The sequence below is a fragment of the Mobula birostris genome, chromosome 4, assembly GCF_030028105.1.
Source record: "Mobula birostris isolate sMobBir1 chromosome 4, sMobBir1.hap1, whole genome shotgun sequence".
NCBI lineage: Eukaryota > Metazoa > Chordata > Chondrichthyes > Myliobatiformes > Myliobatidae > Mobula > Mobula birostris.
The window spans coordinates 141,962,236-141,989,277 of NC_092373.1; positions in this window are offsets into that span (position 1 = coordinate 141,962,236).

The window sequence follows — 27,042 nt, forward strand, 5'->3', positions numbered from 1 at the left end:
TGCATTGAACAAGGAATAGGACATAACCAAACTGACAGTAGCAGAGGAAAAGCAAAGCAGCAGGCAAGCATGTGTCACTTTTCAAGAAGCAATTTATTGCCCATGCATAGTCTTGCTATATCACTTCAAGGAACTTAAGAGTTAACCATACTGGTGAAAAGCTCTAAAGCAGTTAATGGTCCAAGTATAGAACAATTTTTTTATTTCAGCAGTCTTGAGTATTAGTCAGCAAATGAAGGTTTTAAAAAAAACCTGCAGATGTGGGAAATCTGAAATAAAAAACTGAAAATGCTAGAAAATGCAAGAAAATCTCAGCAGGTCAGGAAGAATCTGTACAAAGAGAAGCAGTTAACGTTTCAGGTCCTGGAAATTTTGTCGCAACTGAGAATGAGAAAACGCATAACTTTTCAGCAGCTGGGAAGCATTATTTAATTATTTAAAGCAGCAGTTAGAAGCCTATTACACGTCTTTGTTTGTGTTATGTGTTGTTAATAGCAATGCTGTTGGACATGTCTTGTAGGCAAGACTATCTTAACAGAAGGAAAAACCCTTGACTTAGCCTGAGTTCAGCCTCCAATATTGTAGAATCTAGATTTAGCTCGTCCTGGTAATATTAACCATTGCTGTAAATACCCCCCCCACCCCACCCCCCCAACCATCTGCCTCAGTAATGGCCTTCAGAGAGGTCCTTATATTATCTGACTATACGTAATTCCAGACATACAGAAATGTGGTTGACTCTTAAACGTTCTCAGGAATATTCAAGCAAGCCTAAGGATGAGCAATAAATGCATTTCCTCAAACATGAACGAACAGTGACTTGGTGGACATGGTGAAGGCTGTTTTCACCCACAATGTCAGACATCCCACCTCTCCCGGAAGTTCCGGGAGTCTCCCGCATATTGACAGTGGCTCCCTGATGCCCACAAATTATATACAATATCCCAGAAATCGATTTTTTTGAGAACGAGCGAGCAAGAGAGAGAGGGCGAGAGAGAGAGAGAGAGCGAGAGAGCGAGAGAGAGCACCATGACAGAGTGTTCCAAAAAAAGAAAATATAAAACATGCGTCACCCCAGACTACACTAAAGTGTACCCCTGCCTAATTTTAAAGTTAAAGTCTGGCCCGAGCACATCCCCCCTCCGTCTAATAGGGGTCAAAAATAATGACAGTGTTGCTTGCTACACTGTTTGCAACAGTGACTTTTCTATTGCCCATGGTGGGTTAAGACTGTAAAAGACATGTTGAGGTGAGTTTAACAGGTGTCATTCGTTCATTAGCATGGCTAACATTATTTAAACTGGCTGGCTAACTGCTAAGGAGCTACTCTATTGCAGACATCCCACCTTTCCCGGAATTTCCAGGAGTCTCCCACAAATTGATGGTGCTACTTCCTGAAATGAGTTTTTGCAGGGTGGGATAGCTGCAAAGTTGATAAATAATAAGTAAAAGAGCATTATTAATGCACTGAAAATTGGGCTACAAGTTAACCAACACAGTGGAGTTTTTAACTTGTGACTATCTTCAACTTCCAGAATTTCAAAAAGTGATTTTCATCTGGGAAGTACAATGTGTGTGTTTTGGTGACTCCAAGACATTGCTTATCTGGGATGATTGTATATGGGAAGCACTGTGAAGGTGATTGGGAAAGGCCATGTATGGGAGGAAGACAAGTAAAATATATGTCACCATGGTGGAACACTATAGTGTACCTGCCTTTTAAAATTGCATGGGTATATTGAGGGGTGCTATCAATTGATGATAATTTAAGAGTCTTCACAATCACTAAAATCCATCATAAAAACAGACAAAGCAGAACACAATCTAGGAGGAGGATGGTGAAGAGAGAGTAGTGGAGGTGGAAGAGATGATGTGGATGAAGAGGGTAGGGGATGTGGATCTATACTAATCTTGACCTGCCATATCTTGACAAGCTCAAGAAGATGAACAAGGTGAAGAAAAAGCTGCCCAATGTTCATTCATTACTTTGATTCATCTGTTATGGACTTTATCTCCATTTTATATAATTGAGTTCTGATATTTAAAGCAACCTTCATTTCTTAATTAACCATCGTGCTGTTTCATTCCTTAACAATTTAGGTAATCTGTGATCTTTGGAAAAAGATATGATTTTACAGGTAACAATTTTCTTCCCCATAATTGATGTGGAACGTTCAGTGGATATCATATTCTTGAAGCAGAAAAATTGGTAGCAAAGTTCTAGGAAGTAACTTTGGCCAGGTGTTCAACTGAGACAATTAGGGAATGTGAAGCGATATGGAGTTAGATCAAAATCGCATGAAAGGAAAACAAATCATCAAAGGCCCTGCTCTTCAGAGTGAATGGAATGGGGTAGCAGGGAGCTCAGAGTTTACTGTTCTTCAGTGACTTCTGTTCATTGTGTGCATTACTGCAATAACTTGGTTCTGTTGGTTTATTTATTTGTCTAGTAATACAGCACGGAGTAGGCCTTTCTGACTCTTCAAGCCCTGACAACCCCAATTTAACGCTAACCTAATATGGGACAATCTACAATGACCAATTAACCTGCTTGGTACGTCTTTAGGCTATGGGAGGAAACTGGAGCACCTGAGGAAGACCCACACATTCCTACGGGAGGACGTACAGAGACTCCTTACAGATGGGGTTGGAAATGATCTCCAAACTCCGGCGCTCTGAGCTGCAATAGCGTCGCACTAACTACTATGTTATCGTGAAGTCTGACCAAATTCACAGAAGATAGCAAAATAAGCACACTAAATAAAAGTGGGGAAATGAAAGGGTTTAGCATGAAATATGGTCAAGATTGTGGAATGAAAATGTGGCTTTACGATTCAGTTTGGTGAAAAGACAATAACTACACTTTGAAATGGCAAACCTCAGTGAAGTGTGTTTGATGTTCAGATTCAGAAAGGGTTCAAAGAATTTGAAGTGGATTACACTATAAAAATAAATTCATTCAATGGCACTCTAGCTTTTGTAGCCATAAGGATAGGACATAAACATCAAAATGCAATGGTGAATCAAAATAAAACATTAATAACACTACAATTTGTCAATGTAGCTTCAGCCTCTGTACAAAATGGATGTTAAAGCAAAATAGTGCAGCCTCAAGTATCCATGCTGCTTGTAAAGCAGATACAAAGACAGCCTTTATAAATGGATGCATTTTCCTTAGAACAGCAAGATTACAGGTTATTTGACAGAAGGTTTTTAATTGTGAAGATGTGATGCAAGGTGTGACAGATTAGATTAGATTATGAGGACACTCAGTCCTCGTTTATTGTCATTTAGAAATGCATGCATTAAGAAATGTTGCAATGTTCCTCCAGTATGATATCACAGAAACACAGGACAGACCAAGACTAAAATTGACAAAAACCACATAATTATAACATATTGTTACAGCAATGTAAAACAATACCGTAATTTGATAAGAGCAGACCATGGGCACGGTAAAAAAAAGTCTCAAAGTCCCAATAGCCCCAACATCTCACGCAGACAGTAGAAGGGAGAAACTCTCCATGCCATGAACCTCCAGCGCCACAAACTTGCGGATGCAGCAACCTGGAAGACCCGACCACAGCCGACTCTGAGTCCATCCGAAAACTTCGAGCCTCCGACCTGCTCTCCGACAACGAGCACCGAGCACCATCTCTGCCGAGCGCTTCGACCCTGCCCCGGCCGCCGAGCAACAAGCAAAGCCGAGGACTCGGGGCCTTCCCTTCCAGAGATTTCAGATCACACAGTAGCAGCGACAGCGAAACAGGCATTTCAGAAGTTTCACCAGATGTTCCTCCGTGCTCTCACGTCTGCCTCCGTCAAATCAGAATTGTGCACGGCACCCTACTTGACAGATAACAGATATTCATCACCGGAGTGGCCGCTGCGAGCCGCGTCACGCCACCATCTTCTCCTCTCCTCTTCTAATTATACCACAATATACCAAATCCAAGTCTAGGTCAAAAGGATATGTCAATGAGACCAAATTTTTAAAACTTACTCACAAAACATTAAAACCATTTTTATAACTTGGGATAGTGAAGTTGTGGAATGCACTTTCAGAGGATGTGAGTGAAACAATATTCAGAGATTATGAAAAGGAGAGGAAATGCCAATTAGGACTTGATTTTTCCATTTGAAAAATGAATGAAAAATTGTATCTATAATTTAGTAATCCACAACTCAGGAGCTGTATCACTGTGCTAAAGCAATGCCAGAATCTTAATCAACATAGAATCAAAATAAGAATACTTAATGTATATTATCTAAACTCTAAAAATACATTAAAAAAACAGTTCCAAACATTAACGTTTTATATTGTGTTAACATCTCTGCTGTTTTTGGAAAATAGATTTTTAAAATAGAATTTCCTCTGCAAATTTTCAAAAGGAATTCATATCTTATTTTAATTATGCCAGCTTTCTCTCTAATAGAATAAGTCGTACCTATTTTGATTGTTACATTTAACACTTTGAAATGTCATGAAGACTGGAGATACACAAGATTACATTACTCAAAGAAGGTGTACATATCGACACTAAGGAAGTGTTTAAATGAAAATTTAAAAATAACAAAATGCATAAATATTTCAAAAAAAGTCAATGACATTTAAGATAAAACACCTGCATCAGCACACCAGAAAGGCAATTAAGAATTCAATATCTAAACAAATCATTGTATGAATATCCCAAACTAGTTAGAAGCATAAAAGGGTGTTTATTTTTTATTTCATTTAAAAACGTGGGTCTATAAAGTTGACCCTTTCAACTTAACTTATGCAACAATATAAGTAGATCCAGTATATAGCTGTATTTTTCAAACAGTCTAGTCAGGCAATTAAAAAAGGATGCAGTCAGGTCAAATATAAAACTAGCAGATTGTGCCACAAAATTCTAACAGTATTGAGTCCTGTATGAAATCTGTACAGGTACATAAAGCAGTCATTGATAGCTCAATGTAGAGTTTGTATGAACTAGATGGAGATCAGATAAAGTCCTACTCATTCAGAAACCAAATCTTTAAAACAATCACAAATACGGCTCAGTGCCTGTTCTGTCAGCACTTATGCCAGTGAAAGCTATTTAATGCAAAATGTGACATATTTTACCACTAACATCAGTTAAACATCATTTGACCCTCTAAGTTGTCTGTCATTCAACTACTGGGAATACTATTAAGAATACACTGGATTTCGGTTAGTTGGGCTATCGGTTAATTGGAACAGCCACTTATTTGGGACAACTCTTAAAGAACAAAAACTAATCAAAAAAATAACCAGGTTTCCCTTTGTTTATTTGGGACAATATACTCCTTAACTGGAGAAGGATACTGGTGTCAAACAGTTTCTAACTAGTGTCAGTTGCACGTACTTGCATGGCAGTTAGCCACATACTGTGCTTTGAGTGAACAGTTTTTAAATAGCATCAGTTGTGTGTGTTTGTGTTCAAAAAGCAGCGATTTTTGTCACTGATAGTTGGTAAGAAATAAGGAGTAAGACAATTCAGAACAGCTTTGCTCACTGCAGTTCCAAGCATTCGGGCTGGGAGATGCCAGAAACAGCCAGGAGTGAAAATGAAATGATTTCAGTACTTCAACAAGTTAGGAACTACAAAGAATTTGAAGGCATTGCCAATCATCTTGAACGTTACAATGAAAACAATGATTTGAAGGATCCATTCATCAATAGCGTTGTATGAAGACAGTCTATTATCTGGAGTAGGTATCTGCAATGTTGTTCTTCATTTGGAGTCAAAAGAATGTGACACAGATGAATTCCTCCATCAATAAGTATTAGGAACTAATACACAGTTTTCATAGTGTTGTGGTAGTATTGGCAGTGTTCTAATTTGTTTTGTATTTCATTTAAATGTATAATTTGTTACTCAGTTTGTCCTTTTTATACCTTTTAAACAATTTCCATGAAGCTAGCTAATTGGGGCAGCTGCTTAATTGGGCCAAAATATACTGGCCCCGGTGTGTTCCAATTTACCATAATCCACTGTATAGCCATAATCCTTCCAGAATTGCAAACAATATATGCAAACTTTAATCTGATTTAAGACCACAACACCTTCCTGCTGCAAAACTTGGATTTTTTTTATTTGTTTAATAATGCAACAAAAATATGGTTAGCTTCTAGCTGTGGCTGTTCTGCATTATTAGTTAATGAAAAACCTGCAAAACAGATAAAGCCACACATTATATTAATGTATTCAATCTATAGTACATGAGTAGTCGAAGCAGTACATAGCACACAGTAGCTTGAGTCTGCTTTGCCAATCATTGAGATTGTGTCCAATCTGACCTTGCCTTCAGCTCCACTTTCATCCCTATGCCTCATTACCTTAGAATCAGAATAAGAATCAGATTTATTATCATTGAAAAGTCATAAATTTGTTGTTTAGTGCCAGCAGTACAGTACAAGGCCTAAAAATTACTGTGAGTAACAGAAGTAAATAAAATGCAAAAAAGAAGAATAGCAAAGTAGTGCTCATGAGTTCATGGTCCATTCAAATTCCTGATGGAAGGAGCTGTTCCCATAGTATTGAGTGTGGATCTTTAGGCTTCTATATCTCCTCCCAAATGGTAGGAACAAGAAGAGGGCATGACCTTGAAAATAGTAATTGATCCAGCCTTCACCACTTTCGGGACAGCCAACTCTTCCAGAAACTTCAACTTGTCTATATCTTATCTTCAAACTATTGCCCTTCAACTTGAACTTGTCCCTTAAGAAACATTCTCTCGGCATCTAACCTATCAACTCTCACCCCACTCCACTGCCCTCCACACCTCCGCACCCATCCTCAGAATCAAGTATTTTAATCTATACCAGAGCCTTCCTTTTCTGTCACAATCCCAATATAATGAAGGTGAGGAAAGGAAAATTAATAAACAAAGTACTCCAGATGCAGGAAGTAAAGCAGAAAACGCTATGCATACTTACCAGACCAGACAACATCAGGAATCTTTCATCATTTCTGGAAACAGTTTGCAATCAGAGTCCATAATGTTACCTTGGTATGTGACTTCAAAAGATCAAGTGGATTCTTGACTTATAAACTCATTGACAGCATCAATACTGCACAATAAATATCCTCAGTTCAACTGCAAAAGCTGCATTGGTACGGACATCGAAAAGGTATGCAGTCAACTTTTCCAAACCAACTAATTAGATTTTTAGCCTATTGAATGTTGAAAGGGCTTGATAGGGTGGATGTGCAGAGGATGTTTCCTATGGTGGGAGAGTCTAAGACCAGAGGACACAACTTCAGAATAGTGGATTGGCCTTTTAGAATAGAGGTGAGGAGGAATTTCTTTAGCAAGAGTGGTGCATCTGTGGAATTCTTTGCCACAGGCCGCTGTGGATCCCCACTAGGCTGCGTGCTTAGCCCATTGCTGTTTACACTGCTAACACATGACTGTGCAGCCAGATTCAAGGAGAACCTGATCACTAAATTTGCAGATGATACCACAGTGGTGGGGCTCATCAGCAAAAATGATGAAACTATGTACAGGGAGGAGGTCAAACACGTAGAGAGCTGGTGCAGGGATAACAACTTGATGCTTAATGTCACCAAAACCAAGGAGATGATCGTCGATTTCAGACGGTCTCAGCCTGAGCACACACCCCTCAGCATCAGCGGCTCCACAGTGGAGAGAGTGGAAAACATCAAGTTCCTTGGGGTGCAGATCTCGGACAATCTCACCTGGTCCAGGAACACCACTGGGATTGTGAAATGGGCCCAGCAGAGATTGCACTTTCTGAGGAAGCTTAAACAAGCATCACTCCCCACTAACATCTTAACTACATTCTACAGAGGCGTGGTTGAGAGTGTGCTGACCCTTTGCATCACAACCTGATACTCCAGCTGCAGTGCTGTCGACAAAAAAGCCTTGCAGAGGGTGGTTAGGGGAGCAGAGAAGGTTATTGGGGTCTCCCTACCTTCTGTCCGAGTCGATGCCTCCAGAAGACACGGTACATCATTAAAGACTCCTCACACCCTCTCCATGAACTGTTTATTCTTCTGCCATCAGGCAAACATTACAGGAACATCAAAACTAAAACCACAAGGCTACTAAACAGCTTCCTCCCACAGGTAGTCAGACTGCTAAATAGCTGCTCTACCTGACTCTGCTTTGGACACTTTTAACTTGCACTGGACACTTATAACTGATTTTAACTGACATGTGGCTGTTGTGTTTTACTATTTACTGTTATGTTTATTATTTAGTGTTGTGTTTGTTACGTTATGATTGCACAGCCCCTGAGAAACATTGTCTCATTCTGCCCTGCAGAGCTGATGTATGGTTAGAATGACAATAAAGTTTTTTTTTGAATTGAAGTTTTAATGTTTATTTAAGGCAGAGGCTGATAGATTTTTGACTGGTCAGGGCATGAAGGGATACAGGGGAAGGAAGGAAATTGGGGCTGAGATAAAAATTGGGATCAGCCATGTTGAAATGGTGGAGCAGACTCAATGGGCCAAATAGCCTAACTCTACTCTTATATCTTATGGTCTATAATTTGTTTTAAATAGTGTTGAAAAATATGTCAGTTTTGAAGCACAGAAAACATTGATTTTTTTTGAATACTGCCTGAGAATTTTTATGTTCACCAGAGAACTGCCAAGTTTAATATAATTTCCTGGAGACAGTGTTGGGACCTTCATTGAGCTAAGAGCTGTCCTGTGTTAGTTACGTTCAAATCGGGTACTTGAAATGGCTGTTATACATGGGTGCAACACTATCCGAGCTTGGGATTCTAGAGTGCAGAGACAAATGATGGTTTGACCCTGACAAACCAACTCGACTTTCTCCAGCGAGACTCCGTGTAACGGATTTTACATATGCTAGTGATTTGTAACCAGAATAAAATCTGCAGAACACCAGGAGTTTGTAAATAAGGTTGTGTACTTTACTTCAACCGAACAGTTATATACACCAACTCTTGTTGTTCATAGTATGTATACACACACCATCACTCCACTCCTGAATCCAATAATTTATTTATTTATTTTTCATAAGTATACCACGGAACTTACTATTTTACAAAAAAAAAGGCTTGTGACCCCTCTGGACACACATATATACAATCATCACCAATTCAATCCATTGCCTGCTTTCTATGTTGCTCCAAATGGTTCAGCTGTTTACTTACCAACAAGATCAAACTAGCACTTCCAACTGATAAACTTGTAACCACCTGACTCAACTCTGTGCCTTCTGAGTTTACAGCAGTTGTTTAGCATACATCGACATTAGGAATAAATTCATGATTATGATCACTTCACTGACTTCAGGTGTCTCTATTATTGTTGTCATTTAAAAAAAAACATTGCATTTCCGACTTCACTTTCAAAATACACTGAACAATTTGTTTGAACTACAGACCTGTACTACTTCGCCAAGATTCTGTTTCATACATTTTCGGTGATTTGGTGATTGTGACACTTCAACTTAGTACGTCGTTTCATTGAAACAAAGGCCACCGCCTTTTGCTTCCATCATTGCCTCCTCATACTCTCCTCCAAAGTTAGTCTGTGAATCTCTGGTTGGACATTCAGAGCATCTTCCTAGACTTGTTTCTGGAATACATCTTGCTGATTTGCCTGAGTAATCTCCATGGCTATGACTGGGAAATCATAGTCTGGATGTCGAAAATCATACTTTCACTATTCATTACCCATTGTGGGTGGAGCTTAGGAGGATGATGGCACCTAATGGCTACTCCTTTGCTTGCATCTTCAGAAACAGCTTTATTTCTATCTTTGGTACCTCTTTATTTCCCTTTCAGGGTTCTTTTGAAGACCTGGACCTGGAACTACATGCAGATTTCAGTTCTTTGTGGAAATGGGACCCGCTCTCAGAGCCTCACGACCGGCCGCTTTTTGATATGTCAAGGACGTGGCCTAGAAGACTAGCTTGCCTTTAGGATGCCGGAATTTTGTGGCTCTGGAGATGGGGTGATTCGAGGCCGGTGCTGCCGCCTGATGTGTCGTGAGAGTACATGGAAGATCGAAAGCAGCGAGCTGGCTGCTGGCTGTCAGCCTAGGGACTCGAGTTCTTTGGGCACAGAGTTCGGAAAAAGTGACACAACAGACTTCTAACACTATAAATCAGAGAATTGTTTTGTTACGTCTCCCTTCTCACTGTGAAATGGGGACATCTCTTTTTCCCTTATTAGGGGGAGGGAGGGGGACAGAGGGGGAGAGAGAGATATGTCAAATACCAGGTAAATGAGCAGCCTTTGGGGTACTGCAAGTCTGTGTCTTTATTGATGCCTTACTGCATGCTTGAGTGCTTGGTGGGGATGGGGGAGGGGTTCCAATGTTTTCTTGCTGGTGGGGGAGGGGGGATCATTGCTTTGCTGCTGCCAATGTGTGGGAGGGGAGAGTTGTGGGGGCTTTGGGATTCTAACATTGAACTGTCATTCATTTTTTGGGGCACTCCTCTATTTTCATGGATGTTTGCGAAGAAAAAGAATTTCAGGATGTATATTGTATACATTTCTTTGACATTAAATGTGCCTATTGTAACATTTTAGGCAGTTCACACAGTAACCTGGATAGATTATTCACAATTACATCTTCTTGTTGCAAACAATATTCGATTGTTTATCACTGGGGGACCCCAGTATCAATGATGACCTGACAAGGTTGGTGGGTCTTCAAGTGGCTGGGGAGACTATCTCTAGACACATACATTCTTTAGCACATATTGTTGCTCTGTGACGTGTAATTTGTGTCTCCCTACTGGATCCCTTCTCTTTCATTGGCCACTTTAGTTTCTTGTTCTTTACGCTTGTAATGTCATGTGCCTTGATGGACCCAATGGCACAATGTCTAACAATTTGCAGCTTCTTCTCCCATTCATTGGCACTGGTTCCTCTGTGCTTGAGGGCTACCCTCCACCTTCTGTTTTTTATAGACTGTCTTGTGGTCAACAGAGAGCTGGGAGAATAGTACCTGGTGAGAGAGGCAGTTCTCTGGAATCCTGACACATCAGAATTTATTTGTCCAGAGGAATGTTTCAAAGCCAGTGGCTGAAGCTTCATAGAGGACACACATGTTGGCCTGGTGATCCTCCTATTTTATCCCCAGTATTCATGCATTAGTGAAAGCCCTTAAGGGCCTTAATGTGGCATTACAGATGTTTCAGGTTTTGCTCTCATGCAGAGGGCAGTAAGCAGTAACGTCATTGAAACGTATTGTTAGATTAGTAAGTTGTTGGCATGCAATGTTGGTGCTGGAAATGTGGCAACTCTTGCACAATTCCTCGCTGATCCGATTTAATGCAAAATGACGTATTTCACTGTATGTTTTGATGTACACGTCACAAACAAAACTAACCTTTAATCATTATCCTTAAAGTCACCTGATCTTCATGGACAGAAAGGAGAATACTTGGCTGGCTTGATGGAGGACCTTGATGCTTGCAATGAGCATGTAGAGTGCAAGCCTATAAAATGAAGCATTGAAGCAATTTGGTTTCACTTGAGAGTCCTCCAGAGACTGAGCCATCATGCATACTTAAGGTCATGGATGTCCCTGCTAATGAATTGGTTTTAACTTGCAAGGTCAAAGTAACTTTATTATCAAAGTACATATATGTCACAGTATACAAACCTGAGATTCATTTTCTTGCATGCAGCCAAGCTTAAAATGTTTCCCATCAAATCAATGCAGGATACTGCTGTTGAACGTTGAATCTTCTCAGATGAGGTAGGCAATCAGGAAGGTGGTGAAAAACGTGAAAGGAATCACACATCTTTGAACTCAATCAGGATGTTGAAGGGCGAAGCATCAAAGCTTCTGGGACAATGGCAATCACAGAAACAAGCACAAGTCTCAACATGGAGATAAAATTTAGCAGGCAAGCAAGGAGCTGCAGAGTGATCCACAGAGCTTCATGATTTAGGGAACCAAATGACTTGCTACAGTTACTACAAGCTTGGCACAGTTCTTGATTTTGTTCCTGACACCTTTTTTTTTTAAAAGAACTACTAAATTCCTACTCCTTAATGGTTAATCTTCTCTATAGGGAATAATTCCTTAATAATGAATTGTATTCATTACCCTTAGTAATGAACTGGGCAACAAAGATCATATCTGCAGACAACAGGATACATGAGAAACAAACAGGGCTTCCGCTCCAGGAATCATCTTGCCATGGTCGCTGTGTACATACATCTATTGATGCTTCTGGACACATCTTCAGTGATGTTCTTGGAATCATCGGGTGTTTCGGGTCTTTCAACATCATACAACCTCCTCCAGGTGACCCAGCCGGGGCTGATCAGACCCCAGCTTGGGTCCAGATGGCTAGCTACTTATGACCCCACGGCTCCCCTCTTTTGAGCCACAGCCATCTTGAGGCCCTCTCTGCTGCATCGGTGGTACTGCGGATGGCTCTCCTCTTCCTCTCTCCCTCAATGCCCAGAATGCTGAGGCTCTAACTAAAGAACGGGCTATGAATCCCCTACAACCAACCTCCACTGGGAGACACTTCGCTCTCCACCCAGCCTGCTGACAGTTGCTGACCAGTTCTGCATACTTGGAGAGCTTCCTTTCAAAGGCCTTTTCCAAGCTATCTTCCCATGCTATCTCCAGCAGCACCACTTGCTTAGTAGACTCAGACACTAGGACAATGTCTGGTCGCAGGGTGGTGGCTGCGATATGGTTGGGGAACTTCAGCTGCCCTTCGAGGTCCACCAACAGCTGCCAGTCCCTTGTAGAAGTCAGAATGCCTGCAGGTATTCTTTTGTATACACTTACATTATGATGGCAAAATTGCCATCATTTTCTCCAAGGTTGCATTGTTAGTTTTGCTGTGGTAACCTAAAATTGGTAATAAAAGTTTGTGATCTGCATCTGTCACAAGTAACAAAAGGTTGCAATTTTTACAGATATCCATAAGTCAATTTTGTCCATAAGTCAAAAAATACACAAAAATCACTCCCATCCTGTATCTGCACATTATTGCAAATATATCAAATATATAAAAGCACAATAACCATATAACAATTCTCCATTCATGCATGTGTATCTACTTGAACTTAAAAATATTATGGGAGCAGATGGCTGTACTTCAGGCATTTGCAACCTGAGATTGGCCTCTAATGAGAAAAAAGGGGTTTCTCAATAATAACTAAGGGAATTTTTCACACGAAAATAATTGCTAAAGCTTTTTTCTTGATTCACATTAGTTACTTCTGCTTTTTTATTTTTAAGAACTCATCCACTAAGGTTGGGTGGGACTACAACCAGAGGTCATGGGTTAAGGGTGAAAGGTGAAAAGTTTAAGAAAAACAGAAGGGGAAGCTTCTTCATTCAGAGGGTCGTGAGAGTGTGGAATGAGCCGCCAGCGCAAGTGGTACTTGGGAGCTCGATTTCAATGATTAAGGGAAGTTTGGATAGGTACATGGATGATAGGGGTATGGAGGGCTATGGTCCTGGTGCTGGTCAGTGGGAGTAGATGGTATAAACAGATCAGCAAGGACTAGAAAGGTCAAAGGGCCTGTTTCTGTTCTGTATTTTTCTGTGACTATAAAACAAAAAACTAAATACTGTTACTGCCTTTGAAATGGCTGATGACACGCTATTATAATTTGGATCACAAGTTGGCTTTGAGTTTCCTGTCAGATCAGAGAGAACCGGTAGAAATTCACTACCCAACTCAATTAACATTGCTCAAATATGTTCAGTTGCATATCAATCTAATTCCATTTCAAGTTCTTAAGAACTGATGCAGTGTTAGCACCATCATTAGGTCAGTCAAGAATCGAGTGAAAGTCTGCGATATACTTTGGATGCTTGTTTTTTTATTGCATCAGCCTTGCTTTGAACAATTTCCGTCCGTTTGCATCTACTTGCCGACCAAGATATACCAGCTGTTTATATGAATTTGTCCTTACACATTTTCATTATTTGATGAAGATTTGTCTCTGTACAGCAATCTAGTATACATGTAAAATCCATTACATGTACTGATTATGAAGTATATCTGACTCTTAATGCTGTGCATTTGCATGAAATAGTTAAAGTTTCGTGAAAAGCTAGAAAGTGCTAAGTGTACATTTGGAAGGTGGTTAAAATTGTTTTTATTATCAACTGTCCTTTTAAAGTTTCTTCACAACAGGGACTTATTTTGTTATCCCCTTTGGAGATGACCTATCGTTGTGATTTATTTTGGCTCTAACTCCACTCCCTTGCAATGTCTTAAGCTATGCTTCCAACTGGATCTTCAAGGAATAAAAAAAAAATGAGCATATTGTAAACAGCTTTGAAAACAGATTTGATTTGTGTTTTAGATCCAACAGCTTCTGTGAAGCTTCTGTAAAAAAAAACCTTATATTTAGATAACTCCAGATATCAGCACAAAAGCTGAATATATCCTTCCTGTTATAGTCCAATTTTGTAAACTATTCCTTGCCCAGCAGAATCATATGTTCAGGATAGTTAGACTTGTCAGCTTTATTAACCCATGACACGGTTCATTGTGACATGCAGTGTATTGCATCTTCTTCATGTGCTTAAATAGTTTGATTCAAAGGGCCAGCTGGTACTTATGGTAAAGAGGGTATCCTTTCTGAGGCTGTTAACAGTAACACACAGAACACTCTGACATACCTTTAAGGGATTTGAACTTCCTTTCTGTGTTAAGTCCAATATGCAGAGGTTCACACCCTTGGAGTTGATCATTGCAGCCTCTCTAACCAGACTCATCTCAAGTTGGATATGGAAAATCTTCTCCAATTCTGAGGCATAGATTCTCCCTTCCGCCATGTGTCTCTTTAAGCAGGACTTGGGTGTCCTTTTCAATGAATAAACGTCTTCCTATCTCTGACAAAGTCTGTCTGCTCAATGCCCTAAGCCTGCTGCTGCTTTGCTATATCAGGGAATGTTTATTTCAGAGATGATGTCTTTCACTGATGTATACACAACGAACTATCAGGAGCTGTGCTGAACTGAGTGAAGTCTGTTGAAACGGCACAAATTTTGTTTCAATGCTTACTTCTCGGTTTATATCTCCTCTACTCCAATTCATATTGAATGTTGGCGGACTTCACAATTTTCTGCTGCCTAGCAAAATGCAGTGGTATTTGAGTACGCCAAAGCTGGTGCAGACTAGTTTCTAGGAGGACCCTTTCAAATTTAGCATGTGTGACTTCAAAGATTAATGTTTAAACCTGAAATGTTAGCTCTGTTTCTCTTTCCACAGATGCTGCCTTACCTGCCTGGTGTTTCCAGCATTTTCTTTTTTTATATCAAGTTTCCAGCACCTGTGACTTCCTTGGTATTTATTTATTGATAAAGCTAAACTGACCAGCAGTGGACTACTTCGTTAATTTGACTAAGCAATGGCTCATAACAAGTTGGATGTAACTAAATAATAGAATCTGGCCAGAAAAGCAAAGTCATTAAGCCAAGAGATGGCTCTCCAAGGCACTCATCCATTTCATGAGATTATCTATCACTGACTATTCTCTGCGTATGGTGGAAACTCCCATATTTCTGTTTCATCACGCTTTAATTTGGATCATAATTTCTTTATTTCTTGCCATTTCTGCTGGCAACTCATTTCCCTCTCTCACGACCCTCTGAGTGAAGAAGTTTCCCCTCATGTTCGCTTTAAAATATTCACCTATCACCCTTAACCCATGACCTCCGGTTGTGGTCCCACCCAACCTCAGTGAAAAAAGTATACCCTACCTATACTCTTCATAATGTTGTATACCTCTATCAAATCTCCTCTCAATCTTCTACATTCTAAGGAATGAAGTCCTAACCTATTCAATCTTTCCTTAAAACTCAGGCCTTCAGACCCAGCAACATCCTTGTAGATTTTCTCTGCACAGATTCAATCTTATTTATACCTTCTCTGTAGGTGGATGACCAAATCTGCACACAATACTCCAAATTAAGCCTCACCGATGTCTTATACAACTTCAACATAATATCCCATCTCCTGTACTCAATACATTGATTTACGAAGGCCAATATACCAAAAGCTTTATTTATGAGCCTACCTACCTGTGATACCACGTTTAACGAATTATTGATATGTATTCCCTAATCCTTTTGTTCTATCACATTCCAATGTTCTACCGTTCACTGTGTAAGACCTACTCTGGTTGGTCCTACCGATGTGCAATACCTCGCACTTGTCTGTATTAAATCCTATCTCTCTTTCTTCAGGCCATTTTTCCATCTGAAGCAGATCCCTCTGAAAGCCATGATAGCCTTCCTCGCTATTCACTGCACCCCCAATCTTAGCATCATCAACAAATTTGTTGCCATGCATTGCTCATGCTTTTTTGGATATCTCTTCCAAGATCTCCATAGTCGTCTCACTTTGAACCCAGCTTTTGGAGAGTTAGTAAAGCTGAAATAGCTTTAACCTCTTGGAATGGCACCATTGATTTTACAAGCCTATCTTTTCCTTCTGCCTCAAGTTATATCAATATAATTCCATCATCCCAGTTTACGTTGTTCAACTGGTACCTTAATATTAATATGATGGAAGTGATTTTGGCAGCAATTTGTGCTGGACATTGTTATCCAATCATCACAAGCATGTGTATTCTAATAATACACAAAAACTTTGGGTCAAGTAACAGTAAATATTTTGGGAAAATTCATTCTTGAGCAGCACCTGCTTCTTCTGTGTAGTTTATCTCAACTCATGCACAGATCCAGTCTATAGTACTGGTTGCTCTTCATCCCTGCACAAAAAAACTTTTGCAAACTATTTTTAACTAACTCATCATTTTGCAACATCTGGATGGTATACTTTTGTACAAAACAAGGGCTTATCCAGAACTTAACAGCAGCACTGAAGTTGGGCTCTTTATTTTGTTCCACAAATTTGAAACCTTATTATAAGAGCAAAATAATGTTGCAGTGAACAAAGCAGATTCTGTTCTGTTAAAGTACTGAGACAGGCAAAAAGTGCTAGATTAAATAGAATTTGTCATCTGAATAGGATTACTTTTGAATGCGTTTAACAAACTACATCTGTGAAGTTATGTTTCCTGTGAATTAAACAGTTGTTGTTTAATATTTGTCTACAACCAAATATATTTCTACTGCTCAGATCATTATTCTGTGCTAAAATAACAATTTCTCTAAAATGTGGCCTGTTTTTTTACATATTGCTGAAATATATTTGCAATTTAAATATAGAAACAGCTGCATAAAGCAGACTGAATTGCTTTTCTTGGCCTGTAAGAGATGAAAGTTGAACTTACAGAACTTCCTTTCCCCTGGTTTTATTCTCGTTGTATATTTAGGGCTATATGCTTCAGATGATCACCCACGACTGCCAAAGGCCACACACAGAACACCAGTTTTCTAAATCTTTATGAGAACTCTACTCTTTGTAATGTAAATCACAAAAGTGTGCAGAAGCACGCCAAAAATTTTCATGTTTCATATTTCCAAATGATATGCTCTTATGAGCATTTAGAATCCGGCAGCAGCCGTGTGGGATATTTAGGAGATGAGAACGAACTGTGAGTCATCCAAATCTCCACAAGATGTACAATGTTTGCATAATCTTGCGAGGTATAAGTAAGCCGATCATGCAGAATTAGTCAATAATAGCTTAAATTAATCAAATGAATTATACGTGAGGCATAATCATGCAGCAGAATAGAAAAACATTGGTAGTACCTCAACCTGCTGATGAAACAATATGGTCAGTTAACCTTATAAACAAATGGAATAGTAGTAGCATCAATGGCTTCTCAATGCAACTGAATTAACAGATTCATTTTAAGAACTGCAATAGCATGAACTTTATTTTGATTAGTTGCATTTTTCAGAGGAAATTTGCCCTTTGTTTGTTCCAACATTTGGAACGCAGGATGTGTAAATTTCTCTGACATCACAATATAAAAGATTAGACCACACATTGTGTGGAAGGGACCACAGAACAGAGATCAAGTTAACTACACCCTTTCTAAGTCAAAATCTTTGAACAGATTTTCCAGCTATTAGCTTCAGAAAGGGGTCCATCCTGGCTGTTGCTTAATGCTCATTCAGTCACAAGAGCTAAGACACCAGCTGACCATCCAACATGAGCCAGGAAATGTATCTACCATTGGACTGAATGTTTTTATCTAACACAGTGGTCCCCAACCTCTGGGCTGCGGACCAATACTGGGCCGCGAAGCATGCAGGGGTGGAGTGGTGGCCGGGACGCACCCAGCACATCTTGAAGAAAGCCGAAATAAACAAGCTAATTAATTAGGTGGTGCCTGGCATGCAAATAATTAGCTTGTTTATTTTGGCTTTTTTCTTGAAGATGTGCTGAGTGCGTCCTGGCCACCACTGCACCGCTGCATTCTTCGCGGCCCGATATCAGTCCGCGGCCCGGAGGTTGGGGACCACTGAGCTAACGCCGTGTAATTATAACTTTCTACTCTCAACAGAATTTTGGAAAATCTTTAATTAATTATTTAAGTTCTCTTAAATTATTGGTCCTTCCAAAATCAAGGAAATAATGTAAGGAAGATTTTTACACCCTTGGTCAGACTAAATTTGTACTGTTAAAATATTTTTTGTATGTGGCCTGTTTTTGTTTAAATATTGCTGATATGCATTGACTTAAATGCATATTTAAATATAGTAACAGCTGCAGAAAGTAGATTGAATTGCTTTTTTTGGGTGGCACAGTAGTGTAGCAGTTAGCAATTCACTTTACAGCACCTGTGACTGAGGTTCATTTCCTGCCATTGCCAGTAAGAAGTTTGTACATTCTCCGCCATGACCGCTTGGGTTTCCTCCCAGTGCTCCAGCTTTCCCCCACATTCCAAGGATATACTGGTTATTAGGTTAATTGGTCACATGGGTGTAATTGGGCAGTGCGGGATTATTGGGTTGGAAGGTCTTGTTTATTCATCCCTGCGCTGAATTGAGGCCATAGCCTGCAAGTAAACAGGTTCCTGAACCAGCTGCAGTGATGACTGGCTTCGTGGCTGCGGACTCACTTTTATGAACTTCCATTCTGAATGTTAGTTGCTTACTTTTACTGTTTGCATGACATTTTTTTTTCCTGCGCATTGGGTGTTTGATGGTCTTCATATTAGTGTCCCGCCTACATAATAAGGAACTTCAGTTCCCAGTGTGCAATGTGGGTGGTTCACCTGGAAATGGAGGTGACGTTGGTGAACAGGAAGCAGGCGCTAAGATGTGGAGCTAGAAGCCACGATCGTTAATAAGCGCGCTAGCATTTGAAAACCCATGCAAAGTTTGTCTTTTATCAGAAACAAACATAACATGAAGTGAGAAGTTAGCGTGAGGTCTAAATACGAAGCATACCTGAATACTGTGAGTGACTAAGAAAGAGACGTTGTCGCCCAGAGAGCATGTTGTGACTCGAAGCTGCTGAAGTTTATGGGATTTATTAAGCATACCAAACGAGAGTCTGTGACTTAAATCCTCAGGCAGCTATGCAGTTTACCTGCAATCCAGCTGATAATTGGAAACACCTCAAACGGCGATTCAATATATATTCAGCAGCGAGCAGAGCCAGAAGCACAAAGGGAAAATTGAAAATGTCTACATAATTGGCGAAGATGCTTTAAACATCTAGAACAGCTTTCAAAGTTCATGAGACAGACTTTAAATTGGACACTGATGATAACATTAGAGGAGTATTTTGTCCCAAGTAAAAATGTCACATTTGAGAGATATAAGTTCTTCTCTAGTGAAACAGAAATAAGGTGTTAGCTTTGACCTCTACCTAATTGAGTTTCACACACTGAGTAAGTCCTGTGAGCTTGGAAACTTGAGTGACTCACTTGTCAGAGACAAAAAAGTTTGTGGAATCCCGGATAGTGGTCTCAGAGAAAGCTTGCTCCATGAAAAAGATTTGACAGTAGAAAAGGTTGTGAATATATGTAGGGGAGCGACGACTACACGAGCACAAGGTAAAAAGCTGCACTGGGCAGCAAAGACAGTGCATGCTGTGAAAATGGGGCAGAGCACAAGACATTTCACAAAGCAACAGCAAACCAAAGTGATAAGCTCAAACAGCAAATGCAGCAAATGTGGAGCTAGGTACGTCCCAAAGACATCTCCTGCTTATGGAAAATCCTGCAATAATTGTGGGAAGAAAAATCATTTTCCAAAGTGCTGCAAAGCTGGGGCTACCAACAGGAAGGTGCACACTATTGATGAGGAAATTTCGGAAGATTTTATAGATTCTCTGCACACTGTGGGTGCGGGTAAGACAGAATGGATTGCTCCAGTGACTGTGAATGAGACAATAATTCCATTCAGAGTTGACATTGGAGCCCAGGTGAATCAGTTGTCTATGGAAGATTACAAGACTCTCAAAGTAAATAGAAAGAAGTATCCAGTGAAGTTAAAAATGGCAGGCTATACTGGAGAGAGCATACTAGTAAAAGGAGGATGTATTGCAACCTTCAAGCACAAAGGACAACACCCAAAGACACAGATTACTGATTGTTGAGAAGCAAGTACAGCCAATATTAGGTCTGACTGCATGTGAAAGACTCAACCTGATGGAAAGAGTTTTTGTAGTGGCTTCATAGACCAAAAGTGACCAGGCAACACTCAATAAAGAGTATGCAGATGTCTTTGAGGGGTTCAAGAAACTCATAACTTAGAGATCATGAGAGATCCAGAGAAGTTATGCAAGAGGAGCACAAGAACTCCATCTTCCATAGAGATTGATATCAGCTACACCAGCATGACAGTCAGGATGCCAGGGCTGAACAGAATCACCAGGCTTGCTTCCACATCATGCAGCAGTGGTTCAAAGTCTGTCTTTCATCAACTTCTAATTAAAGACCGGAAATCAAAAATACCTCCATGATCCTCTCCGAAGCTGAAGAGTAAAAATAAAAAGGAAGAGACCACACAAACCCCAAGGTCAGAACGACAGCACCAGTTCAGCACAAACCAAGAGGAGGAGTTGCTATCTACAATACGCAGCCAACAGAAGGAGCTCTGTGAATTGAGACAGACTCAATTAGAACTTGTACAAAGACTTGCTGATCACATGGATATAGTCCAGGGCTCCATTATGAGGCACATGGAGCAAATTATGTTCCCAAAGCAGGAACAGAAACAGAAATTAACAGACAGCATCTTGGCAGAAGGATGTGAAAGAAATGAACATGTAGGTCAGAGTTCTCAAAAGGACAATGGTATTAATGCAGCAAATGAAAGCAAGACATCTGTGGAAACATAGTAGTCTAAAAGGGATCGTTAAGTTACCCCAGAGATGGATTGAGAGTGACTGAGTGAATGGGGGACTGTATTTGGCAATTGAAGTTAATGAAGTTAATGTGTTTGATTTTCTTAAAAGATGGAAGATGTGTTATTATGTGTGTACATAATAAAGAACTTCAGTTCACAGAGTGCATTGCGGGAGGTTCACCATGTACTGGAGGTGACGTCGGTGAACAAGGAGTAGGCACTTATGTGTGGAGCTAGAAGGCCTGATTGTTATTAAAAGTGCTAGTGTTTGAAAACCCACAAAAAGTTTGTCCTTTATCGAGAACAAACATACAATTTAATGATTTACGCAACAATACCTGATATTTTCTTTACTTTATAATATGGATTGGTAAATGAACCTTTAATTTATTGTCATATTGTTAGCTACAATATGCCTGGTAAGCTGATGCAATATCTTCAATATGCCACTGCCTTCCTCTGTGTTATATGTCTCTTGTTATAACACACTTGCACCCTTTTGGTGGAATTCACCATAGCTGCCATGAGCTAAACATGAAAAGGGTGATCACGTGCTTTTGTTCAGCCCATAATCTGCTTCTCTGTGTGAAGAGGATTGGAAAATTGGATAAAGGCTTTATGATAGTCTTATGAATTGAGCTGTTACCTGTAGTTGAGCTCAAGCTGTACTGTGAGAGAATGAAATTTATTGTTGCTGATAGAAGCTACTATTGCATCTGGTGATCCTCAAATTACCATGTGTGAGCAAAAGATGTGAGATGCCAGCCAACGATGCAAATCCATCTAACCACTCATTCTACCTACTGCCAAGGAGGAGTTCATATAAGCTGATATCTTGGAGAACAACCCATCAATGGCCTGCCTTATCTCAAGCCCAAGACAATCCATACAAGAAACGATATATTAAAATCTCTTTAGAATTATTTTCAAACAATTTATTAGCAGATTATTTGTACAAAGTATAAGATGATCAAATTTGGAACCTTGATAACTTCTAACATATCATATGCCTCAAAAATTAGAAAACAGCAGGTTGCATAACACTATTCAATGGTTTAATGGTTCCAATTAATATCAGAGAATATATATAATAGAAAAACATGAAATTCTCATTCTCTGCAGATATTCTCGAAACAAGAAAAATCCCAAAGAATGAATGGCAGAAAAAAAACATAAGAACTCCAAAGCCCCCTACCCACCTCCCACACACAAGAAGCATCAATCCTCCCCCTCCCCCCACTTATTCCAGCATAAAACACCAGCATTCCCACCACCCACCATGCAAGCAACAGCAAAGCCCCCAAACAGAGACCATGGTTTACAATACATCAAAAGCTAACTATTTGGGAGGGTTAAGGGGAGGGAGGGGGGGTAGATTTTTTTTTCTTATGTATCACTTGAAAACTCAATAAAAATTATATGAAAAAAAGCTATTTACAACAACCCTCAAGCTCTCTCTCTCTCTCCCTCTCTCTCTCTCTCACACACGCTAACAAGGGAGAGTCAGATATTGCTCCTTCCACAGTGAGAGAGAAGACAAACAGTCACTGTTTCAACGTTACAGTCAGTCTGAGGATTACTTTTTTACTTTGAGTTCCCCTGACTCGAGAGCTATTCCTTCAATGTTGCATTTCTAGTCAAACTGTTCTCATACTGGTGTCTACACAATGAAGTAGAAAATTTCCAGGTATGCCAGTACATATTTCCACAGGTATTGATGGCTCACTAGTTTTGAACTGCCATATCTGTGTTGAGTTTATTACCTACATATGAATGAAGAGTTACAAACATATCGGAGGGTGACCTCAGTGCAAAACCGAGAGTTAGCATCCACAAGAACCATGTAGTGGTCACTCCCACCAGTGCGGTCATAACTGGTGTGTCTGCCGTGGGTAGATCATCTCCCAGCCTGTGATGCTAAAAACTTCCTGTGTTCAGCCAGAAGTAGACAGAGGTGATTGATCTCCTGAGATCTCTAACATCACTGATGTTAATCTTCAGCCAATTCAATGTATTGCATGTATTACCAAAATACAACTGATAGTGCCGAATACAGCAAAGCCCATGGCTCCAGACAGTATCTCAGCTATTGCATAGTAGATTTGTAATCCATAACTAGTTGCAGTTCCAGCCAAACCATTATAGTACTGGAATAATATGGAAAATTATCCAGATATGTTTTAATTATAAAAAGAAGGAAAAATCTACTCCATCTAACTTCTACACAATTCGTTTAGTCTGAACTGCCAGCCAGATCATGGAAAGTCTCTTCAGCAGAACCCCTGTATCTTCATCAGAATACCCCTGTGGCCTTAGTAATAAATGTACCGCTTTGGATACTGCTGGGGTGGGTGGGGAAGACCTGGCAGAGAAAAGCTGCAGGTGCAGAGTCTGGCTCTGTGGCTCAGATGGGAAGAGGGTTGAAGAGGACTGCAGTAGAGATAGGCTGAGAAGTGGCAGATGGAGTTCAACCCAGATAAGTGTGAGATAGTTCATTTTGATAGGTCAACTATGATGGCAAAATATAGCATTAATGGTAAGACTCTTGGCAGTGTGAAGGTTCAGAGGGATCTTGGGGTCCGAGTCCATAGGACACTCAAAACTTCTGCGCAGGTTGACTCTGTGATTAAGAAGGCATACGGTGCATTGGCCTTCATCAACTGTGGGACTGAGTTTAAGAGCCAAGAGATAACCTTGCAGCTATACAGGACCCTGGTCAGACCCCACTTGGAGCACTGTGCTCAGTTCTGGTCGCCTCACTGTGGGAAGGATGTGAAGGCTGTGGAGGGGGTGTGGAGGAGATTTACAAGGATGTTGCCTGGATTGGGGAGCATGCCTTATGAGAATAGGTTGGGTGAATTTGGCCTTTTCTCCTTGGACCGACAGAGGTTGAGAGGTGACCTGATAGAGGTGTATAAGGTGATGAGAGGCATTGATCATGTGGATAGTCAGAGGCTTTTTCCCCAGAGCTGAAATTGCTAGCACAAGAGGGCACAGTTTTAAGGTGCTTGGAAGTAGGAACAGGGGAGATGTCAGGGGTGAGTTTTTTGCGCAGAGAGTGGTGAGTGATTGAATTGGGCTGCCGGCGACAGTGGTGGAGGCAGATACGATGGGCTCTTTTAAGAGACTCCTGGATAGGTACATGGAGCTTAGAAAAATAGAGGGCTATGGGTAACTCTAGGTAATTTCTAAAGTACGTACATGTTCGGCACAGTATTGTGGGCCAAAGGACCTGTATTGTGTTGTAGTTTTTCTATGTTTCTATGAGATAGCTTTTTAGGGCAACTTGTGGTTCAGCCGACAATGGGAAAGGCAATTCTGGATTAGGTGTTGTATAATAAACCAGATTTGATTCGGGTGATAATGGAACACTTAGGCAGCAGTGATCAGAACATGATAGAATTTACTCTGCAGAGAGGGAGAAGCTAAAATCAGATGCATCAGTATTAGAGTGGAGTAAAGGAAACTACAGAGGCAGGGATGATAGCAGAACAGCAATGGCTGGAGTTTCTGGGACTAATTTGTAAGGCTTAGGACAGACACCTCCAAGGAACATCCCAAAGGTGAAGAATATTTTGAGGGGATTATGACGCAACCACAGTTGACAAAGGAAGTCAAAGATAGCATTAAATCAAAAGTGAGGGTATATAATATAGCAAAAATTAATGGGAAGATTGTGAAGCTTTTAAAAACCAACAAGAACTCTGACATTCTGAGCTGTAATAGCGTCATGCCAGCCCAGACTTAATTGTGGAAAACACCAGCAATATGTCAGAAATTTGAGAGTGTCAGGGGCAGATGTGAGTTTTCTTACTATTACTAAGGAGAAGGTCCTCGAGAAGCTGAAAGGGCTGAAGATAAATAAGTCACCTGAACCAGCTGAGTACAACCAGGGTTCTGAAAGAGGTAGCTGAAGGAAGAATGGGAAAAAGTGGGCCTTTTCTGCTTGGCTGCCAATGACCAATGGTGTTCTGCAGGGTCAATGTTGGGACCGCTTCTTTTCACACTATATGTAAATGATTAGAGAAACGGAGTTGATGGCTTTTTGGCCAAGTTTGCGGACGATACAAAGATGGATGGAGCAATTAGTGTTGAAGAAGCAGGGTGTCTGCAGAAGGACTTAGACAAATTGGGAGAATGGGCAAAGAAGTGGCAAATGGAACATAATGTAGGGAAATGCAGATCACTACCTTAGCAGAAGGAACAAAGGTGTAGACTATTTTCCAAACGAAGAGAAAATTCAAAAATCAGAGGTGCAGATGGACTTGGGAGTCCTCATACAGGATTCCCTAGAGGTTAACTTGTGGTTTGAGTTGGTAGTAAGGAAGGAAATGCAATGTTAGCTTTCATTCCAAGAGGACTAGAGTATGAAAACAAGGATGTAATGCTGAGGCTTTATAAGGCATTGGTCAGACCACACTTGGAGTATTGTAAGCAGTTGTGGACACTGGAGAAGGTCTAGAGCAGGCTCAGGGGAATGATTCCTGGAATGAAAGGATTAGCATAAGAGAAGTGTTTGATAGCTTTCGGCCTATACTCGCTGGAGCTTAGAAGAATGAGAGAAGAACTGTCGAATTCTGGTTGGTCTGTATAGAGTATATAAGGAGAGGATCTTTCCTATAGTGGGGGAGACCGGGACTGGAGGGCACAGCCTCAGAATTTAGGAACATCCATTTAGATCAGAGATGAAGGAAAATTTCTTTAGCCAGAGGGTGGTAAAAATATGGAATTCATTGCCACAGCTGGCTACGCAGGCCAAGTCATTGCATGTATTTAAGGTGGAGGTTGATAGGTTCTTGATTAATCAGAGACAAAGTTTATGGGGAGAAGGCAGGAGAATAGGAATGAGAGGGATAATTAATCAGCTATGATGGAATGGCAGAGCAGTCTTGATGGGCTGAATGGTATAATTCTCCTCCAATGTCTTATGATTTTAATATCATTCTTGATCCCTGCAATGACTTTCCTACCAATTTTATTTCCATTGTCATAACCTGTGTCTCCATGGTAGTATCAGAGAACCTTGGTGCAAATCTTCCTCCCTCCGCCTTCAGCTACTTCCTCCAGAAGCTACACCCAGAATGCATCATCCCTTGGAGACGCCTTTTAGTAGTACTCCAGCCTCTAGCATCAGCTCTGTCTCTAAGAATTTAAGGAGCCAATGAAAGAAGCTAGAGCTTCTTACATGCACGAACATTACAATTACCAGCAACATAGATGTATACCTGCTACTTGGATGGCTATGGCACCAGCACCCAATCTCTGACTGGCCCTTTTCCCTTTCTGGGTCCCATTTGATTGCTCAATTTGAAAGTCCAAGTGACAGATTGAACTGAGGTAAGTCTAGTTCTGACGCAAGGGTGATTGATACACACAGGTTTACAGAAGATACACTATCAAGTTTATCTCGTAAATCTTCCATAAAATAAAGCAATGGGAATTCATGGAAAACTGTACTTTTTGCTGAATTATGAGGTGTTTGTCAAGGGTGCAATGTCAGGTCCAATGTGAAAGAGGAAATACTGAATTACCTAGTTACAACCTGGAATCAGAAATACAACAAAAACTAGTTTAGATGGGCCAAAGGGTCTCTTTCTGCACGGCAGTATTCTATTACTCTATTTTAATTCATAACTGATACCAAGACTAAGAAAGGGTGACAGCCAGCTGACAGGATGCAGCTAAGCATCCATAAAAATCAGATAAGATCTTCAATTAAATAAAGTTATGGTAGAGGAAATTGAAACAGCATATCTAATGGAGGAAATCATCCTTAGGTTTTCATGAAATTACTGTTTGTCTTGTCAAA